General features: G+C 42.2%; 1 protein-coding gene across 5 annotated transcripts in view; it reads left to right on the top strand.

Moving 5' to 3' along the window:
* The window catches only part of LOC144679833 (RNA-binding Raly-like protein), a 1,075,847-nt gene that overhangs the window by 73,485 nt on the left and 977,415 nt on the right, over positions 1-24,947 (top strand). For 4 of the 5 annotated variants that reach the window (XM_078540665.1, XM_078540664.1, XM_078540668.1 and 1 more), the window contains one exon: positions 12,158-12,370. The exons of the other annotated variant lie outside the window; for it this stretch is intronic. The gene's annotated coding sequence lies outside the window, so the exon portion shown is untranslated. The remainder of the gene's footprint in view (positions 1-12,157; positions 12,371-24,947) is intronic. 5 annotated transcript variants of the gene reach the window in all.

Genomic DNA, 24,947 nt, shown 5'->3' on the forward strand with positions numbered 1-24,947 from the left:
TAAAAGTTTCTCACCAACTGCTATCCATTGACCAGTGATCCATGACTGTTGAGTACAATTTCATTTATATTGAACTCTCGACTGGAAGGGATAAATCTCATTTGGTTCACAAATGACAGCCCTTTAAGTTCCTATTACACTTTCCAAAAACAGAAGCATTCCCAGAAATAATAATGGTGACATCCAAAGGATACAACTAGTAAATTAGCAGTTTGTGAGGCATAACATAAAGCCTATTCCACAACGTGGAGCAGTATCAAACATCAAAAATGACTACTGAACTCTGTTCATAATGCTCTTCGACAAATCCAGTAAGTTTAATGCCAGCATCTTAGGGGTAAGTCAAGGACACCAGCAGATGCTGCTTGTGTTGCTTCAGGCTGCAGTTACTGTCAGGGATTTATCTACAGAAAGCAAGGACTCAAGACACAAAGGCTATGAGTGCAGAGTTTGACATGACCCAGAATGAAATTGGAGAAATAACAGCTGTCAGACAAGTTCTTGGTCTTGATAAGCAGTGTTATTGTACCACTGAACCAATGAAGCAATGGGTTAGTGTTAATTGTTTGGAATTTACAAATTAGCGGCATTAATTCAAAAAGGATTGTAGAGGTGAGAGGAGATGGTTTGGGAGTTCATATGTTAACTGTTTTGTGCCATAAAATCACTTCCCATGGTCAATATTATTGTTCTCAATATACATAAATGAATTGGAATCTGAAATGGTTATCAATATTTTGTGAGTGAAACTAAATTGGTGGGAGGGCCTAGTTAATACTGATGAAGGCTGACAAAATAAAAGAATGCATTCACAAATTTGCAAAATGACCATGTAAATAGAAAATTAATTTCAGTCTAGATAAATATAAGGTGGGGCATTTTAGTAGGAGCAATAAGGAGACTATCTATTATTTGGAACATAAGAATATCAGAGGGTTAAAAGTGCAAAGGGATCTAGGGATATGAGTACACAAATCGTTAAAAGTAGCAATGCAGGTTAGCAAAGCCATAACAAGTGCAAACAAAGCATTGAGGCTCATTTCCAGAGGAACGAATTGAAAAGCATACTAGTTACATTGAATTTATATAAAACCTTGGTTAGACATGCGTGTAGTTCTGGTCTCAAAAAACAAGATTGGAGAAAGTGCTAAAAAGATTTACAAGGATGATACCAGAACTGGAAAAGGATGCAACTATTATGAATGGTTGTAACATACTGGGCCTCTTTTCTCTCTAAAACAAGGTGAACTGATAAAACTATGAAAAATTTCGATAGAGTAGACACATACAAGACGTTTCCTCTTGTATGGAGTCCAATACAACACCATAAATATAAGATGGTCACTTATAAATCCATTAAGGAATTCAGGAAGAACTTTTTTACACACTCTGATGGGAATGCTAAACTTGTTACCACATGGAATGGTTGAAACGATTAGCATAGGTATTTGTGAGAAGAAACTAGATTGGTCTATCCTCGGCCCCTTCCCATTTCTTTTACATGCTGTTTCTTGGTGACACCATCTGAAAACACAACACAAGTTTCCTCATGTACACTGATGGCACCCAGCTTTATCTCTCTGCCACCTCTCTGTTTCTAGATTGTCACAATGCTTGTCCCACATCCAGTCCTGGATGTGCAGAACTTCCCTCAAATTACATAATCGGAAGACAGAAGCCATTGTTTTTAAGTCCCTGCCACGAAATGCACTCCCTCGCCACCGACTTTATCCCTCCGGCAACTCTCTGTGGCTGAACCAGACTGTCAGTAACTTTGGTATTATATTTGACCCTCGAGATGAACTTACAACCACATATCTGTGTGGTAAGACCGCTGATTTCTATCTCCGTAACGTGGCCCAACTGCATCCCTGCTTCTGCTCATCTCCTGCAGAATCCTTCAATCGTGCCTTTGTTACCTCTAAACTTGACTTATCCTAATCTATGCCTGGTTGGCCTCCCACATTTCACTCTCTGTAAACTTGAAGTCATTCAAAACTGTTGCATATGTGTTTTAACTTTTCACCGATGTGCTCTCTGGCATACACTGGCTCCCGGTTAATTAACATCTCAGGCAGAATTTTCCATTCTGGTGACTAAGTCCGGTGAACGGGAAAGCCGGCATGATTCCTGCTGGGCGACGGAGCGGGTAAACATGCACAATCTTCAGCTTTTGAGCTAATTAATTATCTATCAGCGTTTGGTGAATCTTGTGGCAGGGCAGAAAGGCAGCTGTTCATCCTGCCATTATCTTATGGGGTTGAAGGTACTGGCGCCATTTTTAAAGGGCACCCAGAAACACATTCACTCATTGCAGGTCAGGAGCTTCACACTACTCCTCCAGAGTCCTTGCGGCTACAGCTCGTACTGGAGAAGCTGACAAATGTGAGCAACCACATCCCGGGATATATGAGGGTGCCTCTGTCATTGCCTTTTGCACATCTCTAGATAACAGCACTGCCGGCAATGTAACCACGGTCAGGCCAATGCTTGCTGTTGCATTGGTCTATGTTTGTCAGCTCCGCTGCCTGTTGCTGCTCAGGCCCTTGCTCCTCCTGGCTCTGTGCCAACCAGTGACAGGCCCTCCCTCTCCTCACTTGGATGAGAGCCATTACCAAGGTAGGGTTGCCTGCAGCCTACATCATCAACACCTCAGTGGATATGTGAATGAATTGAAGCAATTCATTGTATAAGCATGTCCTTTACAGGTATCTCTCAGCCAAGTACTAAGCCCTTCACTAGGCCTCCGTCTAGACCTGACACCCCCACCCCACCCCACCACTTCCAGGTAAAGGACATCCTGGAGGACCAGAGATGGGTGTTCTTCTCGTTAATACTTGAATGTGTATTGAAACATTGCTCTTTGACCAGGGTGATGAGAGCCATGTGCAAGAAGCTTCACGGACACTTTTCTGCTTGTCTCCAGTACCCTCAAAACTCCTTAGAGAGACCAATGCCTTGGCAGCATAGGAAGACTAACTGCATGCTCCCTTGTCAGCCATGACCATTCGCCTGGAAGGATGGATGTTTGGAGTCTTGAGCTGTCTGCCTACTGCCAGCGGTGTCCCTTGGAGGCATTCCACCCCCTCCCTTCCATCATCCCTGTCCCTGACTGCAGTCAATGGCAAATGGCACAGAATGAACGGCAGCTCCACACCTTGCTGGGATCTTGATGTTATGAGACCCTGGAACAAACCTGCTACAATGTGGGGTTCACCATAGAAAGGAGAACACAAGTGAGCATCTTTGACACCAATTGCCTCATAGTTATTAGGTTCCCCTTTAGTTGATTACATATGCTGACTTTGAAATCCACCCACCCAAAAAGACCCTCCTCCCACCTCGAGAGATCTCACTGACTGACAAACTGTGTGGTCAAGGCCAGTTTGGAAAAATAGTACGCATCACCATTCAAACTCTATCTGCCCCCAGTCACCTACCAACTTCCCTCCATCAGCATACAGCCATCCAATATCACCGTGCCTTTACCCTCTGTCACCTTTGAATCCCTCTCCCCCCCGCCCCCCCGTTACCCTGGACCCTATCAAGAGCCACCTCCACATGCCTTTCCTCCTCTCCGAGTTGGCAACCATGCCCACCTTTACCATGCCACCTCCTGTTATCCGACTCACCTGCCTTGTCCCCCTCCGTGACCCACTTGATGAAACCTTCAGCTACCAGACTGTCACCCTGGACTTGCCACCCTGCTGCATCCCACTACCTCCTCTCACCATTACCCTGAGTCCTTCCCCCCACCAGCATCCCACCATTGACATCATTGATCCCATCCTCTAAGGAACTCAACGCCCACCCTCACTTTGCCAGACATTCCCCCCACCCTTCCCCGGACATTCCCACCTACCACCACATCCACCCCCTCCCTCCCCTCCCTGAACACTCTCCAAATCTTTCCCTCGTAAGCCTGCCTCCCTTGACCAGCCTTGGTGCAGCGTTTGCTAATGGCACTCGAATGAAGCTATGTGAAGTCCCCAAGAGGGAGAATGCAACAGCTGCCAAGCTCACAATCGTGGAAGAGGTGAGGCTTGCCAGGTGCAGGCCACTTATATACAGTCATAAATCTAAACATTCTAAATTCTCGCTGGTGGTGAACTTGATTTGGAGGGCGAATTGAATTCTGGTGAGGTGGCCTTTTGATGAGCATGCATGAGATGCTAACGCATGCAAATTAGGTTCCCGGCATTGTTTGTTGTTAAGCTTGACCCACCATGAACCCACCTTGGAAGTAGGGAGAACAAAATTCTAACCGTCTATCCCACCATTGGGAACCAGAGTTTTTGCCTCCCATCAAATAAAGTGCCCCGGCTCCTCAAACCCTACAGCCCTCAGGGTTGTAGTAAATCCTCAGTTTAAGTCACCCTGCTTAATGTTGATAAGTTTCAACGTTGTTTAGTCTTCGGGCCTGTTTTTTCTGATTTGTGTTGCCATTTTCAGTCTTACGCTGTCTGCACTCTGGGCATGCAGCCCCCACCGCTCGTGCTGCTCTCCAGGCCAGCCTCTGTCATCTTCTGTATCAGAACCACTGCCGCTGTCACCACAGGCTGAGGCTGTGAGGAGAAAGCGAGGCCAGAAATCTGGGAGCAGGAGCGAAGTTCAGGCCCTCCCCCCGCTCTGCCCCCCTCCCCCCCCCTCCCCCCCCCCCCCAGCTCCAGATGTGGATTCCCCCCCTCCCACCCCCGCATCCAGACATGACCCACCCCCTTCGCTGGCTCCATCAGGGACCTCCCAACCACCCCCCTGCCCTCTGACTCCATCTGCGACCTCCCTCCTCCCTGGCTCCATCTGCAGCCCCATCCAGCTCCACTTAAAGCCCGGGACAGGGGCTCAGCCCCCTGCCGACTGCCAGGAAGAGGTCCAGGCTTTGGGCCCAGGTGTGATCCTGGAATTGTAGGTAGGTATTGTTGTGCTGCCACTCCACCGATACTGCTTTTATTTGAACTGAGAAAAGTAACACCGTGCTGTCCTAGCTTCAGTTTTATTTCCAGTTCGTTTACAACATGTGACATACATTGTGAGAGCTAAGTACTGTTGCTATTTAATTTCAACACTTATTTACATAAGCTTGACTGTTTTAACAGAAGAAATATCTGCCTCATTACTGAATCATTTCTGTTTTATTTGAAACAACCATCACTATTTTTGTACTGTATATTTGAGTAGAAATTCCTCCTTTTGGTCTGTGCTCAGACATTCATCAAGGTATTACTCTTTTTATCTGCAGCTGTGAAGACCCCTTGGATCTCTGCTCTGTTTGTGTTCTTGTGATCAGGCTTTTACTTTGGTCTTACTGAGTTCCATTTCTCTCATTCCTCATTGCAGGCACTAAATCTGTGGATTGAGTACTTAAACAAGAATCCACTCAGCATCTGGTCAGCTACTGCCGTAACCATTAAATTACAAGGTTGTTAGTTACAGTTCTTAAGTGGCAGGCCAATGAGTATATACATAAAAACTGATCAACCCCTTTTTACTCTCTTTATGGATCCAGAGAGCCCACTCCTTTCTTGCTCCCCCTCACTTTTTCTTCTTTCCATCTATTTCTTTCTCTCCCTCTCTCTCCCCCCACCCCTTCTTTCTCCCACATTCTCAGTTTTCCTTCTGTTCTGTCTTTTTCCTTCATTCTTGTTTCTCTCTCTTCATTATTATATTCTTTTGTTTTCTCTCCCTCAGCTTGTTTTGTTCTCTGTGGACTTGCTACCCTCTTGTTCTCTTTCTCTCTCTGCTTGCCCTTTTATTCACCTTCCGCCACCCTCGTCTTTTGTTCAGACTCTTCCCCGTTATATTATTATTCCACCTGTCACCCTGTACTCCATTTCCCCTGTGTTCTTGCTCTGTCTGTCCCAGCCTTCTCTCACTCTCCTAGTATTTGTCCTCTTGTTCTCTCTACATCTTTCATTTTCTCTTACCCTTACTCTTCTTTGAGGTAACAGAAAGGGTTAGTGAGGGTAACATGCAGTTGATCAAGTGCCACACAACACAGCAACGTTGAAGTCCATAGATTACAGGGACAATGCAGCATGGACAGGAAGTTGACTGAGTGAGAGAAAACAGTGTAGTGTTGAACGGTTGTTTGTTGAGCTGGAGGGTGGTATACAGTGGGGTTCCCGAGGGGTTGGTACTAGGATCACTGCATTTCTTGATATATATTAATGACTTAAACTTGGGTGTGGAGGGCACAATTTCAAAATTTGCAGATGATACAAAACTAGGAAGTATTGTGAACTGTGAGGAGGATAGTGATAGTCTTCAAGATGTCATAGACAGGCTGGTGTAATGAGTGGACTGGTAGAAAATGAAATTGAATGAAACAAAGTATGAAGTGATATATTTTGGTAGGAAAAAGGTGCAGAAGCAATATCAAATAAAGTGTGCAATCCTAAAGGGGTGCAGGAACAGAGAGATCTGGGGGCATATGTGCATAAATCATTGAAATTGCCACGACCGGTTGAAAAAGTGGTTAAACAGACATAGAGGGTGTTGGGCTTTATAAATAGAGGCATGGAGTACAAATGCAAGGAGGCGACGATGAACCTTTTATATAAAACAAAAACAGAAAATGCTGGAAAAGCTCAGCTGTTCTGACAGCCTCTGTGGAGAGAGAAACAAGAGTTAATGTTTCGAGTCAGTATGACCCTTCTTCAAAAAAAAACAGCATCCGCAGTAGCCAGTATCACCACCATCAACACCCCTTCGACCTTTCGTTTATGACATCTTTTGCAATCTCTCCATTGCCTCCACCTATCACTGGCCTTCTATCCAGCTTCATCTGTTCCACCCCCCCTTAAATAGCATATAGTTCACCACATTTCTCCTCTTTAGTTCTGAAGAAGAGTCATATGGACTCGAAACGTTAACTCTGTCTTTCTCTCCACAGCTGCTGTCAGACCTGCTGAGTTTTTCGAGCAATTTTTGTTTTTGTTTCAGCATCCACGGTATTTTGCTTTAACCTTTATACAAGACTGGTTCAGCTTCAACTGGAGTATTGTTTCCAGTTCTGAGCACAACGCTTTAGGAAGGATGTGAAAACTTTAGAAAGGGTGTAGAAAAGATTTACGAGAATGTTTCCAGAGATTAGGGACTTCAGCTATGTGGATAGATTGGAGAAGCTGGGATGTTATCCTTAGAGAAGATAAGGTTGAAAGGGGATTTAATAGAGACTCAAAATCATGAGGGGTCTTTAGAATAGGTGGTTCCAATTGGCAGAAGAATGGGAACCATTGGACATCAATTTAAGATGATTGGCAAAAGAAACATAGAAAATAGGAGCAGGAGGAGGCCATTCGGCCCTTCGAGCCTGCTCCACTATTCATTATGATCATGGCTGAAGGTAACATAAGGAAAATCTTTTTAACACAGCGAGTAGATAGGATCTGAAATGCACTACCTGAGAGAGCTGTGGAGGTAGATTGATTCATGGCTTTCCAAAGGGAATTGGATAAGCACCTGAATCGAGAAAATTTTATGGGCTATGGGGAAAGGGTAGGGATTGGGATTGCTGTTGCAGAGAGTCAGCATGGACATGTCTGTGCTGTAACCATTCTATGGACAGAATTTTGCCATCGGTGAGCAGGGGGCAGGGCCCACTCGCCTATGCTTCAAATGACGCGGGATGATGTTGGGCGGAACCCCCGACATCATCCCGCCCCATTTAAATTTTCAGGAAGGTGGGGGCGCAGCAAAATCAGCTGCGGGCCCGCTGACCTGTCAATGGCCAATTGAGGCCATTGACAGGATTATTTAAACAATTAAAGGACCTGCCCATCCAACCTTAAGGTTGGCGGGCAGGCCAGGAGCCCCGGCGGCAAATAGAGAAAACATGAAACCTCATCCACCGGTGGGATGAGGTTTCATGCAGGGTTATAAAAGTTTTAATAAATTTATTCTGTAAATTATGAACATGTCCTAACTCATATGACATTGTCACATGATGGGGGACATGTAAGGGATTTTTTTTTCTCTATTTTTAATATTTTTCAAAGTACAGGCGATCTCCCTGAGGCTGCACTTAGCCTCAGGGAGATGTGCGCTCTTTCGTGCGCATGCGCGAAAGAGCGCACTCTTGCTTTTAGAGAATCCCCCCCTGCTCACACGGGGAGCGCAAGGTGTTTCCCGCTGGACGTCACGCTGGGCGGGCCTTAATTGGCCCGCCCATGTAAAATGGCGGTGTGGCCCGCTTCACTGGCGGGGATCGGCTCCGCGCCCGCCAGAGATTGGGTCAGGCCCACTCGCCCAACAGGCAGAAAATTCTGCCCAATGATTCTTTATCACATCCTCTTTTCACCTGCACTTTTTCTCCTCACCCATTGTATTCTCTTCCCCATATGCTCTGATTTTTCTCTTACCTTTTTGTTCTTTCTCTGCTTCCTATTCTCTTTCACTCAACCTCTTAGTTCTCTCTTCCCCCTATCCCTACACTTAATGTATTTTAAAAGCAAAGAACTGTGGATGCTGGAAATCTAAAACAAAAACAGAAATACCTGGAAAAACTCAGCAGGTCTGGACTTAATATATTTTGTTTGCTTTGTTTCTCCTCTTTTCCCCCTTTGGTTCTCACTATCCACCCTTTCCTGTTTTCTCTCATTTTCCCCTTTCTTTCCTTGTCCTCGTTCTCATTTGTTTGCTCTTCTCTGTACCCTCTTCTCAATTCTTCCCTTGAATTCTTTTATTCCTTTCCACCTCGCAGGTTCTTACCATGTTTTACCTTCCTACTGCATTGCCATATTTTATTCTCTCTCCTCTTGCTGTTTTTTTTTTGCATTTTCTCTCTCCCCATAGTGTTTGTTTTTATAAAAACACTCATCAGGGTCATATGCGAAATCAGGAGAATTCCCAAGTGTCTCTGTAAATGGTTACGTATGTAAGAACATACGAATAGGAGCAGGAGTAGGCCACTCAACCCCTCGAGCCTGCTCCGCCATTCAATAAGATCATGGCTGATCTGAATGTAACCTCAACCCTACGTTCCTGCCTACCCTGATAACCTTTCAACCCCTTGCTAATCAAGAACCTATCTAGCTCTACCTTAAAAGTATTCAAAGACTCTGCTTCCACTGCCTTTTGAGGAAGAGAGTTCCAAAAACTTTCAACCCTCTGAGAGAAAAAAAATTTCTCCTCATCTCTGTCTTAAATGAGTGACCCCTTATTTTTAAATAGTGACCCCTAGTTCTAGATTCTCCGACAAGAGGAAACATCCTCTCGACATCCACCCTGTCAAGACCCCTCAGGATATTAAAGGTTTCAATTAAGTCGCCTCTTATTCATCTAAATTCCAGTGGGTACAGCCTAACCTGTCCAGCCTTTCCTCATAAGATAAATCGCCCATTCCTGGAATTAGTCTAGTAAACCTTCTCTGAACTGCTTCTAATGCATTTACAGCTTTCTTTAAATAAAGAGACCAGTCCTGTACACAATACTCCTGATGTGGTCTCACCAATGCCCTGTACAACCAAAGCATAACCTCCCTACTTTTGTAATCAATTCCCCTCACAATAAATGATAACATTCTATTAGCTTTCCTAATTACCTGCTGAACCTGCAGACTAACCTTTTGTGATTCATGCACTAGGACATCCATATCCCTCTGAACCTCAAAGCTCTGCAATCTCTCACCCTTTAGATAGTAAGCTTTTTTATTCTTCCTGCCAAAATGAACAATTTCACGTTTGTCCACATTATACTCCATTTGCCAGATCTTTGCCCACTTACTTAACTTATCTATGTCACTTTGCTTCCTCTTTATGTCCTCTTCACAATTTACTTTCCTACCTATCTTTGTGTTGTCAGCAAATTTATCCACCATTCCTTCCATCCCTTCATCCAAGTCATTTACATAAATTGTAAAAAGTTGAGGCCCCTGCTCATCACATCCTGCCAACCAGGAAAATACCCATTTATGCCAACTCTCTGCTTCCTATTAGCGAGCCAATCTTCTATCCATGCTAGTATGTTACCCTCTACACCATGAGCTTTTATTTTCTACAATAACCTTTGATGTGGTACTTTATCAAATGCCTTCTGGAAATCTAAATACCGTACATGCACCGGTTCCCCTTTATCCACAGCGCATGTGATTCCTTCAAAGAGCTCCAATAAATTGGTCAAACATGATTTCCCTTTTACAAAACCATGTTGACTCTGCCTGATTGCCTTGAATTTTTCTAAGTGCCCTCCTATAACATCTTTAATAATAGCTTCTAACATTTTCCCTGGGACAGATGTTAGGCCAACTGGCCTGTAGTTCCCTGCTTTCTGTCTCCCTTTTTGAATAAAGGAGTCATATTTGTTATTTTTCAATCTAATGGAACCTTCCCCAAATCTAAGGAATTTTGGAAAATTAAAACCAGTGCATCAACTATCTCACTAGTCACTTCTTTCAAGACCTTAGGATGAAGTCCATCCGGACCTGGGGATTTGTCAGCCCACAGCCCCAACCATTTGCTCAATAGCATTTCCCTGGTGATTGTAATTTTCCCGAGTTCCTCCCTCACTTCCATTTCCTGATTTCAAGCTATTTCCAGGATGTTACTTGTATCCTCTATAGTGAAGACTGAAGCAAAATGCCTGTTTAATTTGTTCGCTATCTCCCTACTTTCCTTTATCAATTCCCCAGACACACTCTCTATAGGACTGACGTTCTTACTATTGCCTTTATATGACTAGCTAGCTTTCTCTCATACTCTGATTTTTTCCTCCTTGTTAATCTTTTTGTCATTCTTTGCTGTCCTTTACGTTCTTTCCAATCTTCTGACCTACACCCATCTTTGCTTAATTAAATGCTTTTTCTTTAAGTTTGATACTGTCTTTAACTTTTTTAGTTAACCACGGATGGTGGGTCCTCCCCTTGGAATTTTTCTTACTCATTGGAATGTATATATTCTGTGTATTCTTAAATATCCCTTTAAATGTCTGTTACTGAACTTCTATCAACATATCTCTTAATCTCATTTGGCAGTTCTCTCGCTAGCTCTGCTTCCATTATTTAAGTTTAAATTACTAGTCTTGGAAGCACTTGTTTCTTCCTTAAAATGAATGTAAAATACAATCATATTATGATCGCTGCTATCTAGGGGTGCCTTCACTATGAGGTTATCAATTAATCCTTTCTTGTTGCTTAGTACCAGGTCTGATTGGCTCCAGAACCTGCTGTTGTAAGAACCTATCCACGAAACATGCTATGAACTGCTCGGGCTGAATTTTCCCCCCCGTCGGGGGCAAGGTTCAAGGGTGGGCACGCATAGGCGCGCTTTTGATCGGTGCCCCCAATTGGGGGCACGGTGCCATTTTATGCGGGTGGGCCAAGTAAGGCCCGCCCAGCGTGACATCCGAACAGAAGCGCTATGCGCTTCTTGTGCGGAAGGGGGGTAATCCCAAAATCGAGAGTGCGCTCTTTCATGCATGCGCACGAAAGAGCGCACTCATCTCCCTGAGGCTAAGTGCAGCCTCAGGGAGATCGGCTCTAAATGTTAAAAACCTAAAAATAGAAAAATAAAATTTCCCTAACGTCCCCTCATGTGACATGTCCATAAGTTTTACAAAAGCTTTATTAAAATTTTATAAAACCTACATGAAACCTCATCCCGCCCATGGATGAGATTTCATGCTTTTTCTAATTCGTGCCAGGCCTTAAGGTTGGACGGGCAGGTCCTTTAATTACTTAATTGACTCTGTCAATGGTCTCAATTGGCCTTTGACTGGTTGGCGGGCGTGCAGCTGATTTTGCTGCGCTCCCGCCTACCTGAAAATTTAAATGGGGCGCGGTGACGTCGGGAGTTCCGCCCGATCTCACCGCGCATCATTTTACACCTCGGCAAGCGGGCCCCGCCCCCGCTCACCGACGCTTAAAATCCTGCCGCTCATTTATGCTACTTTTGCCCATCTGATTTTTCCAGCCTATATGTAGATTAAAATCTCCCATGATTATTGCTGTACCTTTCTGGCAAGATCCTGTTGGCGTCCCCTTTGCTCCATGAGAATCTCAAAGAATCCCACAGCTTTCAGGGAGCCAGTCCACCTCTGAAACTGATTACCTATTTTTTAGGAATAGTCCATGACCCTTTTAAATTGCATAATGCTGCTCAGCTATGAAAACTCTCAGTTTTAGTTTCTGGATGAGTAAACAACACCCTTCCCTCTCTCCTAGGAATACGCATTGTAGCAGAAATTAAGAATTTGCAACTACAGTTAAACCTGTACAAATGGACGCCTGCAAATAGTGGACACACACTGACAGCCCCATATAATTTGTGCCATAATATACAATCTGCCCCTTGAAACCACGGTCACTCACAAGTTACGAACTACAGAGAACTTTCAAATCACCAAGTGCGTTTGCAACTGGAAACACTGCAAACAGGTAAGTGTGGGGTGGCAATGGGTGAAAAATAGTTGACTTTTGCTTTTACGGCAGTTTATTTACCTAAGGTCCACAGTGGCAGAGAAGCCACTCTGGGATTGAGTGCTTGTACGGTTCGTTTGAGGAATAGAGGAGTTTCTCTACCATAACGGATGCTGGATAAAAAAACTCCCACGTTCAACAAAATGACCAGTTATATCGCAAAATGGAGCATGGGTCTCCCGGCGCTTTCTTGAGATTATTTACATGGGCGATCATTAGATTACATTCCTGCTGCCACGTACACTTCTTCCCCCACCCCAAACTCTCCATCATCCTCCTCTCTCTCCATGATGTAATCTGACACCATCACAGAGCCATGACTGCATGGAGTACAATTAGAAGGGAACAGAAGGGTTCAGACATTCAGAAGGGGGTCTGATATGGAGTGGCCTCAGCACTGGTGGACTCTGAAATTAGAAGTATGGGGTGGGGGGGTCGCTCTGAATTTGGGTGGGGGTAAGAGATAGGGAATGGGGCCTTACGAGCAAAGGAAAAATGGAATAGCTTTGGAGTTGGGAGATTGAGGCTGAAGCAGGGGTGGAGAACGCTTGAGTGAGTACCATCATTCTCTGTAGAGTCAGCAGCATGCACAACAATATAAGAGTGGGAACAGCGGTTAAGTGGAAAAACAGATTGCAAAGGGAAGAAGAATGTTCTTCGGCAGGGCTATTAGACTGTGGGATCCATCACCACATTTGGCTACTGAAATAATAGTTAATATGGAAAGGAAGGTGATAAATACCTCTGAAAGAATAATATGCAAGGACCTTGAGGTGTGGAGGAGAGGATTACAAGAGAGCCACCTGTACCATGTCTGTAGGCATTCTCTTGTGCTATAATTTCTCAATTCCCTTTCTCATCTGCTTGCAAATATTCTCTTTGTTCTTGGGGCTTCTGTTAAATCAGTGCAGGCTGCCAGCATAGCAAAAGCCAGAATCGGGAGATCTCTCCCTCAATGGAAAGGACCCCAGGATGATAATGAACTGAGAAACCCAAAAAACAGAAAATAAAACTTAAATTGTATCCTGCTGACAATTCTCCAAAATCAGACATGATCAGATGAGAGTGAAAAAAAGGACATCCAGCCAATTCTGGGATATTTGGCTAATCCAGTTTATTGTACATACAATGGCCATTTTAAAAATAAGAACATCTGATGTAAGTCTCTTAGTTGTCCCTAATTTTCAGGTTTAACTGTATCACAGTGGATGTGGTGCTGCAGAACTAGTGCATAACAGTTGAGTCAAGCCATTCTATGTTTTGTGAAAAATCAATCTTTTGTTCTTGCATTCTGTGTTGCTACTTTAATACACCTTTTTTATTCAGAGAATAGCTTAAAGTAACATTGTTTAACTCAGTGTTTTCCCATTTGTTGGGCAAAACCCATTCATTAGTTCCTGACATTTTTGTCTGCTGGTTAAACTATCCCGTTCATGTATTCCAAACCTTAGATTGTGGCAGTTATTTTTTTAAAATGTACCTGTTTATTGCCACAGATTTAATACAAATTTGGAAATAGCAGTAAAGTAATTAAATGTGACTTGAGTTTCAAGAAAGAATGGAAACAGAGACATTGCTGATTTTGCAAAGACGGGTTTTAATTTACTATTTGGAATCAAATGCTAGAAAGAGCTGATTCTAAGAAGCTGCTAAGAGCTTCTACCAAGTATATTTAAGTACAAATAAATTACTTTAAATAGACAAAGTAAAAGTTGGCATTTTCTAATGAGGCATGCATTAGATTGTGACGTGCAGCGGTGACTTAATAAATAGACTATATTTGTTAGATGTGAGTTGGAATACAGTTAAATTATAAGTCACACAAACTAAATCATATCCACAATATAAATTGAATCACTATGATTTAATTTTTGACTGTCATTGGAATTTGTAATTTATGTTCTGTGCACAATACTCAAGTAAAAATACTGCCATTATAAAAACACCTCTTACAAATAAATGCTTACTATTTCACAGAAAATAGGCTGATATTGAAAAAGAAATTGAAAACTGCTGCTTTATTGAGATTAACTCCCACTGTGCAGATAGAACAGTCCAGGAATTCAAGGTTAATACATTTACAGGTCATAGCTGCATATTGTGTAATACTGCATCAGTTCTACAAAAATGTTTGTTCTTCACAATTAAATATCAATTATTATTAATCCAATACTCCGGCTCAATGTTTAGTAATTTTTAAACATTTTATGAGGAAATATTCATGGCACTTAACATTCATTGCTTTTTAACATTAATTTTGTATTGAGGTCACATACATTTGACAATATTATTCAGGTGTGTGTTCATAAATACATAGGCATACATGTGCACATGTCACATTAAAATTCCAATTTTACATATAAAATATTTTGTGAGGCTGAAAGGAAATGTTAACCTACTTAAAAAAAGGACAACCAGAGTGTAAACTAATGCAAGCTCCTAGGGCAATACTGTAAGCAGTGGCACACTTTTTAAAAAAAAAAGCATAACAGTATATTCCCTCCATTGTTTTTTCATTGTGGACTACTTAATACCATTTAATCATCTTTGGAGAAGAGGAGCTATTGATATCTCTATAATGACATTTCATTTTTTTTGTGCTGAACCAGTAAGATCTATCATTTAAACGAGCCAAGGCCAACAATGTGCATCAGCTGTTTCCCTTCCCCACCTCCTCTCCCAGTTTATTTTTGTATTAGATTTAATGTAGTGGCACTGAGCTAATCAGTGTGATCAATTTGGGATTTAAATAACAGTAAACCATGAGGAAAGAACCAATTGAGGACATGACCATCTTTCTGGTCAACAGAAGTTGCTACTCAAGAGCAAACTTTTACAAACATGTGTTTATATGGTTTGTAAAGTGAACTGAAAAAATATTTAAAATATATGCTATTAAATTATTGTTGATACTGGATTTCAAGTATTTATCTGACATATTTAAACTGATTTTGAAAAAGACTTGGATAAAATGTAATGCCATATGCTTTCACAAAAAATGGACTGAATTTTGTCTTAAGCTAATATTGCTAGGTTTTTTCAGTAGTGCAAAGCAAAGTTTATATTGTTGCATAAATATTAATGAGCTAATTAATATATTTCTGTAGTTCTCCAGGTCAGTCACTGAAAATTGCACTGGGTAGGAATGGCCTCATGTTATATATAGAAGCCATTTCCTCCCTGGAAAAGTATTAAAAGCTGATGTTTTGCAATACCTGACCCATTGGTCAGATAGGTTAATGAAATTCCATTAAAAGTAAACTTAGCTGCAATGCACACCAAGTGCCCCATTTGACAATGGAGCATATTGCCTTGGGCAGTAATGGCAGACACATTACCCAATAATGTACCAATTTTCTGTTGCTAGCACTTCAGATATTAATTCATGTTGCCTGTTATTCTTCCTCAGTGAGGTACCAAGGTTCAAAGATTCACAGCAAATAATGGAGAGAGATCAAATAGGACTCAACGTATATGTAGTAAAATATGTTTATTCTGTGAATGTGTAACAAATTCATTTTCCCACCTCTCTCAAATTGAAAATCAGACTAATGTTCTTAAAATGGCAGTCTAATAATGCCGAAACATATTGGGCTTTTCTGAGAAGAGAAAATTAGCAATGATTTTTTGAAGGTGTAATATCTTTGGAACACTTAGAACTCATTTTCTAGAAAAAGCTTCTCTCTGCTCATAAATCAGTCCTAGAGTAACAGTTGGCTAAACTATACATTCAAAATCTCTAATAGAACATCAGTGTCTACCTCTTTGATTACAGCATAACATGAAATATTAATATCACATCTATATTCTAATTTTGGGATATGATGTATCAAGCTATTTGAGTATATTGTAATTAGATAATCATTGATTGCATTAGAAATTTAGATGAACACAAACGACGGGTCACATCAAGATTTAGTTGACACAATAGCATGGAGTAATACTGTATTAATGGAGGCCTTTTGTTGTGTAAATGAATATTTTAAATCTTGAAGCCAATTTCCAGAAACTTGTGGTGCAATTAACTTACAAAACTGCCACTTTCAGCAGCCCTGACTTCGGCAGTAATGCAGCAAGGTTTCTGAAGCACTGGGATCCATCTAAGCAGATGGTTTTCATCAGCATCTATAAAGACATCGACACTGAAGCAGTTATGCAAATACAACCCTCAGCACATAGTTGCTACACATTTTTTGACTGTGAATGAGCTCTGCACTCAGCCTATCCACACAGGTCAATGATGGGTTTTTTTTCTATCACTGGCCTGCAAGAACCTACCTCAGCCATTTGGCACAATCTGCCTACATTTGTACTTGAAGTCTTTAATGTAAATGCAATATTACAATGGGCAACTAAACTTGTGGGAATCTTGTTATAGCTGTAATAGCTTAGAAGGGGATATAGTAGCCGAGTGATTAGGATACTGGATTAACAGCCAGCAGGTTTTGCTTTCAAATCCCAACATGACAAGTTGTAAAATTGATATTCAATAAAATACCTGTCAGTGAAACATAATTAGAAATCTGCAAGTGAAAAGTGAAACACTGGAATTGGGTAAAGCAAAGAAAGCTAGGAGTTGAGATGTTGCAGATCTTCAAACATGTATTGTAACTGTGAGCAGCTTTCCCCTCCCACCCCCATCCTCCCTAGATTTTCTTTTCTGACAACAGTGAGTCATGTTGGGTACAGTTCATTGGCTGCATGCATTACTTCAATTACTTTGTCCAAAATAATGCTTCAAATGCATGCCTGCAAAATAAGAAATGTAAAATTAATTCTTGTGGTATGGGCATCGCTAACAAGGCCAGCATTCACTGACCACCCTTAGTCACCTTTCAGGCAGTGGTGAAACTGCTACCATGAACTGCTGCAGCCCATCTTTTGAAAGTACTTGAAGTACTGTTATGTAAGGTATAATGACTATGAGAAAAGAGCAATATATGTCCAGGGCTGGTAGGTGGCCTGGAGAGCAACTTGGTGGTGGTGGGCTTCCAGCCACTGGCTGCCTTTGCCCTTCTAGGTGTTGGAGTTCGCATGTTTATGAAGTGCTGTTGAAGGAAGTGTTTGGGAGGAAACTTTACCATGAAGCATCACAACTCAGCTTAATCCTACCCTCATCAATACTTAATTTGCACATCTCCACCAGAAAGTACTAGCTAGTGATCAGAAACAGGAACTGTGCGTGATTACTTTCCCCTTTTTCCTTTTGAGAATCCTCTCCTAAAATAAGCTAACTCAGCACAGTCCTATCTAGGACTTTCTTGGTCTGTGTAGCCTATAATTACCAGACCACTCGCTGGTCTTGTGAGTTGACGTCATTTAAAAAAAAATACGTAAAGGGTTGGTTATATAAAGAAAAATTAAAACTTGACGTCAATTTGTTGCATTTAAATATAATTAATTCTTGCTCTTTTAACGCAACATGTCAATAATTATAAAATAGAAAGACAACTTCTAGTCACTGCATCAAAAAAATCAAAATTCCATGAAGTTTCAATGTTACAATTAAAGCATCTTACATTATCCAACCCTATATTTGGACCTGTTTTTATCTGGCAAATGGCACATTACCTTCAAGCTCATTAATATTTGGCTTTTCCCTTACCTCCAGATACAGAGATTACTTGATTTCTACTTCCTGTATTTCATCAAGCTGCTTAGATTCTGCTGAAAGATGATCTTGTACATCTACAAATTGAAGCTAACCTTGAAGACCCTGACGTGCTCCAAAATTGTCAGGCTACAAATTTTACGTTCATACTGTGCAGTTACAGTGCTTTAATTGTTTTCCCCCAGGAACCTTTATAATTTTGTATTCTTGTTGGTCTGTTAAATTCATTTCCCTCTCTCGGCAGCATTTTGGCAAGTAAGTGCCATTTAATTCCCATTGTATAGCCACAGTGTGTTTGCAAACAAATGCAGAAAAACCTTCCTGACAATCTTGTCCATTTAATATCATCAGAGTAGCAGCACCACCAACACAATGCTATTTTGGAGGTGGATTAATGTTTCTGGTCCCCTACGGCCTTTCACTGACAGCACATCCTACAATGATTGACAAAACATGTGTTGTGAGGTCTTATTCCAGTACTCCAACATATATTTGAATACAATTCATACAAAACAGGAAGAATGCTTGGAAAATTGAGTCCTAAATCTTTAACATTCCTTCTAATGTAAATGAGAGCAACATTTTCATTCGCCTAAACATTAGGTTAACGCATTGCTGCTTTTTTATATTCTTCCAATGCCAATGCTTCAGAGAGTTATGCCAATGCACTATAGCAAGGAATTGTAGATCAGTTGCTGATCTGTTACCAAAGGAAGCTCCTTGCACACTCCCATATTACCAGTTAACTGAGGAGGAACAGATACAGACGTGTGGGGGAGTCACTTGTTTCTTTAGTTGTGGATGACAGGTGGTGCAGGGGATCTATTCTAAAGAAGAAGGAAAATAAAGGAGAAAAATATTTGACTTGATGTGCAGCAGTAATTAGCACATTATTATAGCATAGAAATTTAACCTTAAATAATTGTAGACTATAATTTGTAGTCTAAAAATGTAGCCAGATTTGACCTTATTGAGCTTATCTTTAACCTTATGCATAGTTAAATGCTTAACCTTTAACCATGCATATCATTGCATGGAGTGGAAATTCTATACGTGGAAATATTTTAAATCAGTTTTAATCTTATTGGAGTTTATCTGCATTGGCCTCAACCTTGTTACAGTGCAACCTTATATTCCTCTGATTTCTTAGAATATTTTATGCTCATTGCATTACCTAAAGAAACGAATATTGGCCTGTGATTTCAGGTTACTGCAACACATCTTATTCCGCCACTATATTTGGTAGTACTGTTAATTATGAAGCAGTGTAGGCTAATTGGTAGCATGGCTGATTCAAATATTTACAATTTATTTGACTATTTTCAGTTCATCCAAGCAATATTTCTCCTGACCTTCAAAGGTTTTAGCATCAAATGTAGCCATCTTAATTACTTAGCACAATTAAATTACGAGAAAGCTAGCTGATTGATTTTTCTTTTTCTATTAGTTCCAATAACCAATTTTAATTCCCCCTTCCAATTTAATTGCCATCCAATGGTTTCAAATGACAACTCCAGCCTCCAATCTATTACAGACGAGGAGAGATGTCAAATAATTTTCCCCCTTTTCTCACCTCTTGACTGACTGCAGCAAGATGTATTTTTGAGAAGGTGTGTTTTAACCCCTTGGGTGCTGTGACTTTAAAGAACAGACACAAACAGTCATTTCTTGTAAGTTTAAATCAAAAGAAAGGATACATGTTTATTTTTCACACCATATGATATGTAAACGTAACACATACTCCCCAAACGCACGTGTGCACACTCACAAGAAAGGATGATTTTTAAAGATGGACTGTGTACTTAGATTAATAAAGAGTAAAAAGAAACAGTTCATTTGTGTACAAAGTCTTTAAGATGGTGATTGAAACATTGCCAGCCTGAAAGATTCTCTCTTGGTTCACTGGAGACAATGGAGTTTCTGGCTGCTTCAGATGAAATTAAGGTTGAGCTCCTGTAGTGAAGAAATATAGGCCTGGATTTTCACCAAGACAGGGTGACTTGGGAGCTAAAATTGGCGTCTGGGACCCAATTCCAGGATTGCTAACCCCATTCCCAGGGTTTCTGATTTTCAGAAGCGCATTTTATGGTTACTGGCTGGTCCAGGTCAAAAGCCCGTACTCTACAGTCCTGACCTGGCCGTCTCTATTACGGGGATAGGCATGTCCTAGTGCTCTGCAATTTTCATGGAGTTGGGCCAGGCTTTCAATGAATCATTGTTCATGGCACCTCAGAAGTGTTGTGAACCATAGTCTGCAAGGTGTGGGGGGGGTGGTGGGAGTGGGGGCGACGACCTTTTAAAAGGCAAGTTCAAAAGGTCCTCCTCATGAACCGCATGCAAAGGCCTGTTAACCAAACAAGCCCTATGGCCCCTTATGCCATCCACCCATCCCCACTGCCAACCTATGGCACTTTCATGCCCATTCACCCACTATACACTGTGTAAAACCAATGAACCCTGTAGTGACAATGGGATATGTTTATAAAAAAGCTTTGAAATAAATAATCATTCATTGATAACTTTCCATTTAAAAGAACTCCAGTAAAAGTGTCAATCACCCAGATCCTGTTAAAGTCTTAACAGCTGGAATTGAAGCACTTGAAACCTCTATTTTATGTAAGTAAACATTGTGAAGTTAACAGCAATAATAAGAGAGCCAGAGCTGTCAATCAAGCAATGTTTTCTCTGGGGTTCAGGTGTTTCAACAAGCTAATGGATTTCTGGGCTCTCAACAAAGCCTTGTTAAGTATTCTTGGCTGAAAGCCCAGAAATTCATTGGAGTACTAACAGGGTTCCCTCTTTTCTCTACACCCCAGACTGACCTGCTGAGCTGCCCTTGCTCTCTCTCCAGCCAGTTTCAGTAATGTGATGACAGTATCAATGTATTTTATTGTGCACACAATGGGTTGAAGCAGATGTAATTGATACATAGGGCAGAATTTTACTGCCTCGTTTCAGCGGAGACGGGGCTGTAAAATGCGGCGGGCCATTATAAATCCCATTGACGACAGAGGGAACGTAAAATCCCGCTGTCGTAAAATTCTGCCCATAAAGTGGGGAATGTTTTGATATCTCATTAACATTCCAGCTATGATTGTCCCACTGAATGACTTTATTTGAAATTCCAGCTTCATGGGGCCGGCAGGTTTAGCAGCCTTTATCATTTTTAACCTCTTTCATTTGAAATGGTGAGAAGGGTGGTCAATCAGTACCTGGACAAGCCAAATGTATTCCAGGTAACTTCCCAGAGATATGTTCAGACATATTCGTCCCTGTCTGTACAGAAACCACAAAATAAGTCACCTGACTCTGAGTCCATTTTGTGAAGGTACAGTGTCAATATTCCATATTGCTTTTTTTTTAAAAAAAAAGCCAAGTGGCCATCTTCCAAAGCTTTACAGGCATCTGACATTACCACAACAAGTGGAATGGGTTAGCTCCAATGCATATTAGACATTGCAAACCAGACATTTAGTATATTCTATGGCTTGAAATTTTCATTTGTCAGGCATGCACGATCAGCAGGCCCAGAAGTGGAAGGGAAATGGGCCTCCGGCTGCGATCGGCCACTGACCACGATTTTGAGCTGGCTCGCCAATTAATGGCCAGCCAGTGTGAAACACGTGCTGAAATGTTCAGGGCTGCTGGGGTGGGGGTGGGAAGAGGGCAGGGGCTGGCCTAACTGACGGCGTGGGTGAGCGCCTCTAGTGAGCTCCCTGAAGGCATACAGCTTCCCCGGTGAGCTGCAGACCTCCACAGTATAAAGGAAACAACAAAAATGCTTCAAAATATGTCCATGCAGCACAATCAAGCACCTGAAAGCATACCTCGTAATAAAAAACAGTCCCCAGATACCTCTTTTTAGTTTATTTCCCCTTGGAGATTTCACCCCACCTTGGATCGAGGTTTGAGCAAAAATGTGAATGCCACAAGGGAGAATGGCCCATCCGCCAACTGTAAATGTGGACGGGGCATGGAAAACTGCTGTTAATTGCATAGTTAATGGGCTTAATTGCTCGCATAATTGTCGGCAGGCGTGCTACCGACTGCCACATGCACCAGCTGAATGAAATAATGCACATGTGCACGATGACATCAGGATGCTCGCCTGACTCTATCTCGTGCTATTTCACGTCTATTCGGGTCGGGCACGCACTCGCCTGCAGGATGTAAAATTCTGGCCTATGGCTTAAACTTATTATCCCAACAATGTAATAGACTGAAAAGTAGATTAGAAAATCAGATATTTTTAAATGCCCTTGCTGGTCCTTTGGCCCTAACTCACGTGCAGGGAGTCTAGAATTTACATTCTATCAATAAAACAGTTAGTGCCTGAGGCTTTGGAGCATGTATTCTGTCCACAGGGGAAAAAATTTACATTCTCTGTGTAAGAGTTTTGGACTTTCTGAATACAGATTCATCTGAGTGATTTTCAAAATAGAACAGGTATTTTCTTCATTGACATTATCTAAAATTAACATTAAAAGAGTTGTTAAATACATCTTGGAGTTGGATAAAATAAAATCCACGTGAAAGATTGTTCATCAAAGCATTTTGTTCTTCTGGCTCTTCTGTCTGCAAACCAAAAAGAAAGGTTTGCTAAAATGCAATCATGAAAATAGCCAGTTATGAGATCATTGTGGAGGCACTGCAACTTAATTTGTCCTTTACATTGGTAGACTTCCATGCCTATACCGAAGTATATGTGCTGAAACCAATGAAAATGTATGGATTTAATGGGCATGTTGACGTTAATAGTGCTTTTAACAGGCGAATGCCATCAAATGCACAAACTAAAAGGACATAAAGTGCTGACACATTAATATTTCAACAATTCGCAATTGCCTTGTTTACAAAAAAATTGTTTTAAAATATTGTAACATTAATGGGGTACATACATGAAACTATGGGCGGAATCGTCCCAGATTTGCACCAAGTGCAATAGCTGACGGGTAAAATTATGTTCGACCTGACGGCCGCAATGGTGGGTTTTCATCATCCCAAACCTGCTGCATTAGTTATGCATTCCTAGGAAACATGCTGTTTCGATAGCGGGTGGGCGGTCATTCGCCCGCCATACCATCATCTTGCCTCTTCCTCAAGCCAGGTGCCATATTTAAACTCCACCCATACATATACATCTCAGTGCTTCCAGCCTACGACTACTGCAGGGAACATATCCACGAAAAGCAAAAAGATTGCAGTCACTGGAATGCCTTTCGACACCATGGGGGTTACTGCGATGTCCTCTACTCCCACTCTGACTGCAGGATGTGCAGCAGCGTGATCAACCAGGCTTGGGAGGTGGTGATCGGTACCAATGCTGCACAGAAGAGGTTGGCCTTCTAGTGCAGATAGAGGATCAATGATCTCATCCGTGCAGCCAGGGTATGGCAACCATCTCTTCACTCTAAACTCACACATTCAAGCCCATCACACATTCACTGGCATCTCACTCTGCCAGCTCAAGGGACATCACCACCCATTCTCACACACATACCCTCACATGTCCATCTGGCCTCATCTCCTCTAGAGACTACCTCCTCAGCCCTCACCATCTTGCAGCCACTTGAAGATCAACATGTGCCCTCACACACACCCTGGGTTACCCTCCTTCCCCAGTGCAGCCCTCACCCTGCAGCCCCTTCCCTTGCCTGAAGCCACTTCTCCCCTTTTGCCAAGCAAGACCTTGCCCTGTAACCATTGAAAAGTCACCCATGTATGGCTGATCTAGTAGGTAGAGACCTACCCGTGAGCCCCCCTAAAAGTGATTTTTTTTTATTCATTCATGGGATGTGGGCATCGCTGTCTAGGCCAGCATTTATTGCCCATCCCTAATTACCCTGTGCAGAGGGCATTTTAAGAGCCAGCCACATTGCTGAGAGTCTGGGGTCATATGTAGGCCAGACCAGGTAAGGACGGCAGATTTCCTTCCCTAAAGGGCATTAGTGAACCAGATGGGCTTTTATAACAATTGACAACGGTTTCATGGTTGTCATTAGACTTTTAATTCCAGGGGCAGGATTTTACAGTTGGGGTGCAGGGGCAGGCCCGACTTGCTGACGTGTAAAATGACACGCAATGACATTGGGCGTGCATCCTGATATCATTGCGCTGAGTTGTGATGTTTCGTTCGGCAGGTGGGCGCCAGCGTCGGCTGCATGCCTGCCAATATGTAAACGACCTATTAAGGCCATTAAGGAACTAATTAAGGTAATTGTAAACGCTACCCATCCAACCTTAAAGTTGGTGGGCAGGCAAAAAGGCCAAGTGGCCCTCATGTTTTTTAGGAAACCTCATCCACGAGCGGGATGAGGTTCCCTAAAGCTTTTAGTAAATTTTTATTAAAAATTAATAAATATAAAAACATGTCCCATCTCATGTGACACAGTCACATGAGGGGACATGTTTCTTTAAATTTTTATTGCATTAATTTATTTTTTTAAAAAGTACTCAATCTCCCTGAGGCAGCTTCATGCCTCAGGGAGATTGAAGCACTCTTTCTGGCCCAACTCTCCCTCCTCCCCCTGCCCGCACAGGTAGCACTATCGCTTGTGTCTTACGCTGGGCGGGCCTTAATTGGCCTGCCCGCATAAAATGGCGTGGAGCCGATCGCGGGTGGCGATTGGCTCCGCGACTGCCCTCGCCTGCTCCCGCCGTGCCTGCTCGCCACCTGAAAAATTCAGGCCCAGATTTTTATTAGATTCAAATTCCCATTTGCCATGATGGGACTTGAACCTGAGTCCCCAGAGCATTACCCTGGGTTTCTGGATCACTAGCCCAGCAACAATACCACTACATCATCACCTCCCCTGCTGTCTGTGAAGCCTGGCACTGATGACTGCGAGTGCTGACTGAAGCAAGGTAGGCAAACAAACGTTGAAGTCCTGAGCGAAGTGCAGCTCACCAGGTGCACGTCACTTA

The sequence above is a fragment of the Cetorhinus maximus genome, chromosome 4 (genome assembly GCF_964194155.1).
Source record: "Cetorhinus maximus chromosome 4, sCetMax3.hap1.1, whole genome shotgun sequence".
NCBI lineage: Eukaryota > Metazoa > Chordata > Chondrichthyes > Lamniformes > Cetorhinidae > Cetorhinus > Cetorhinus maximus.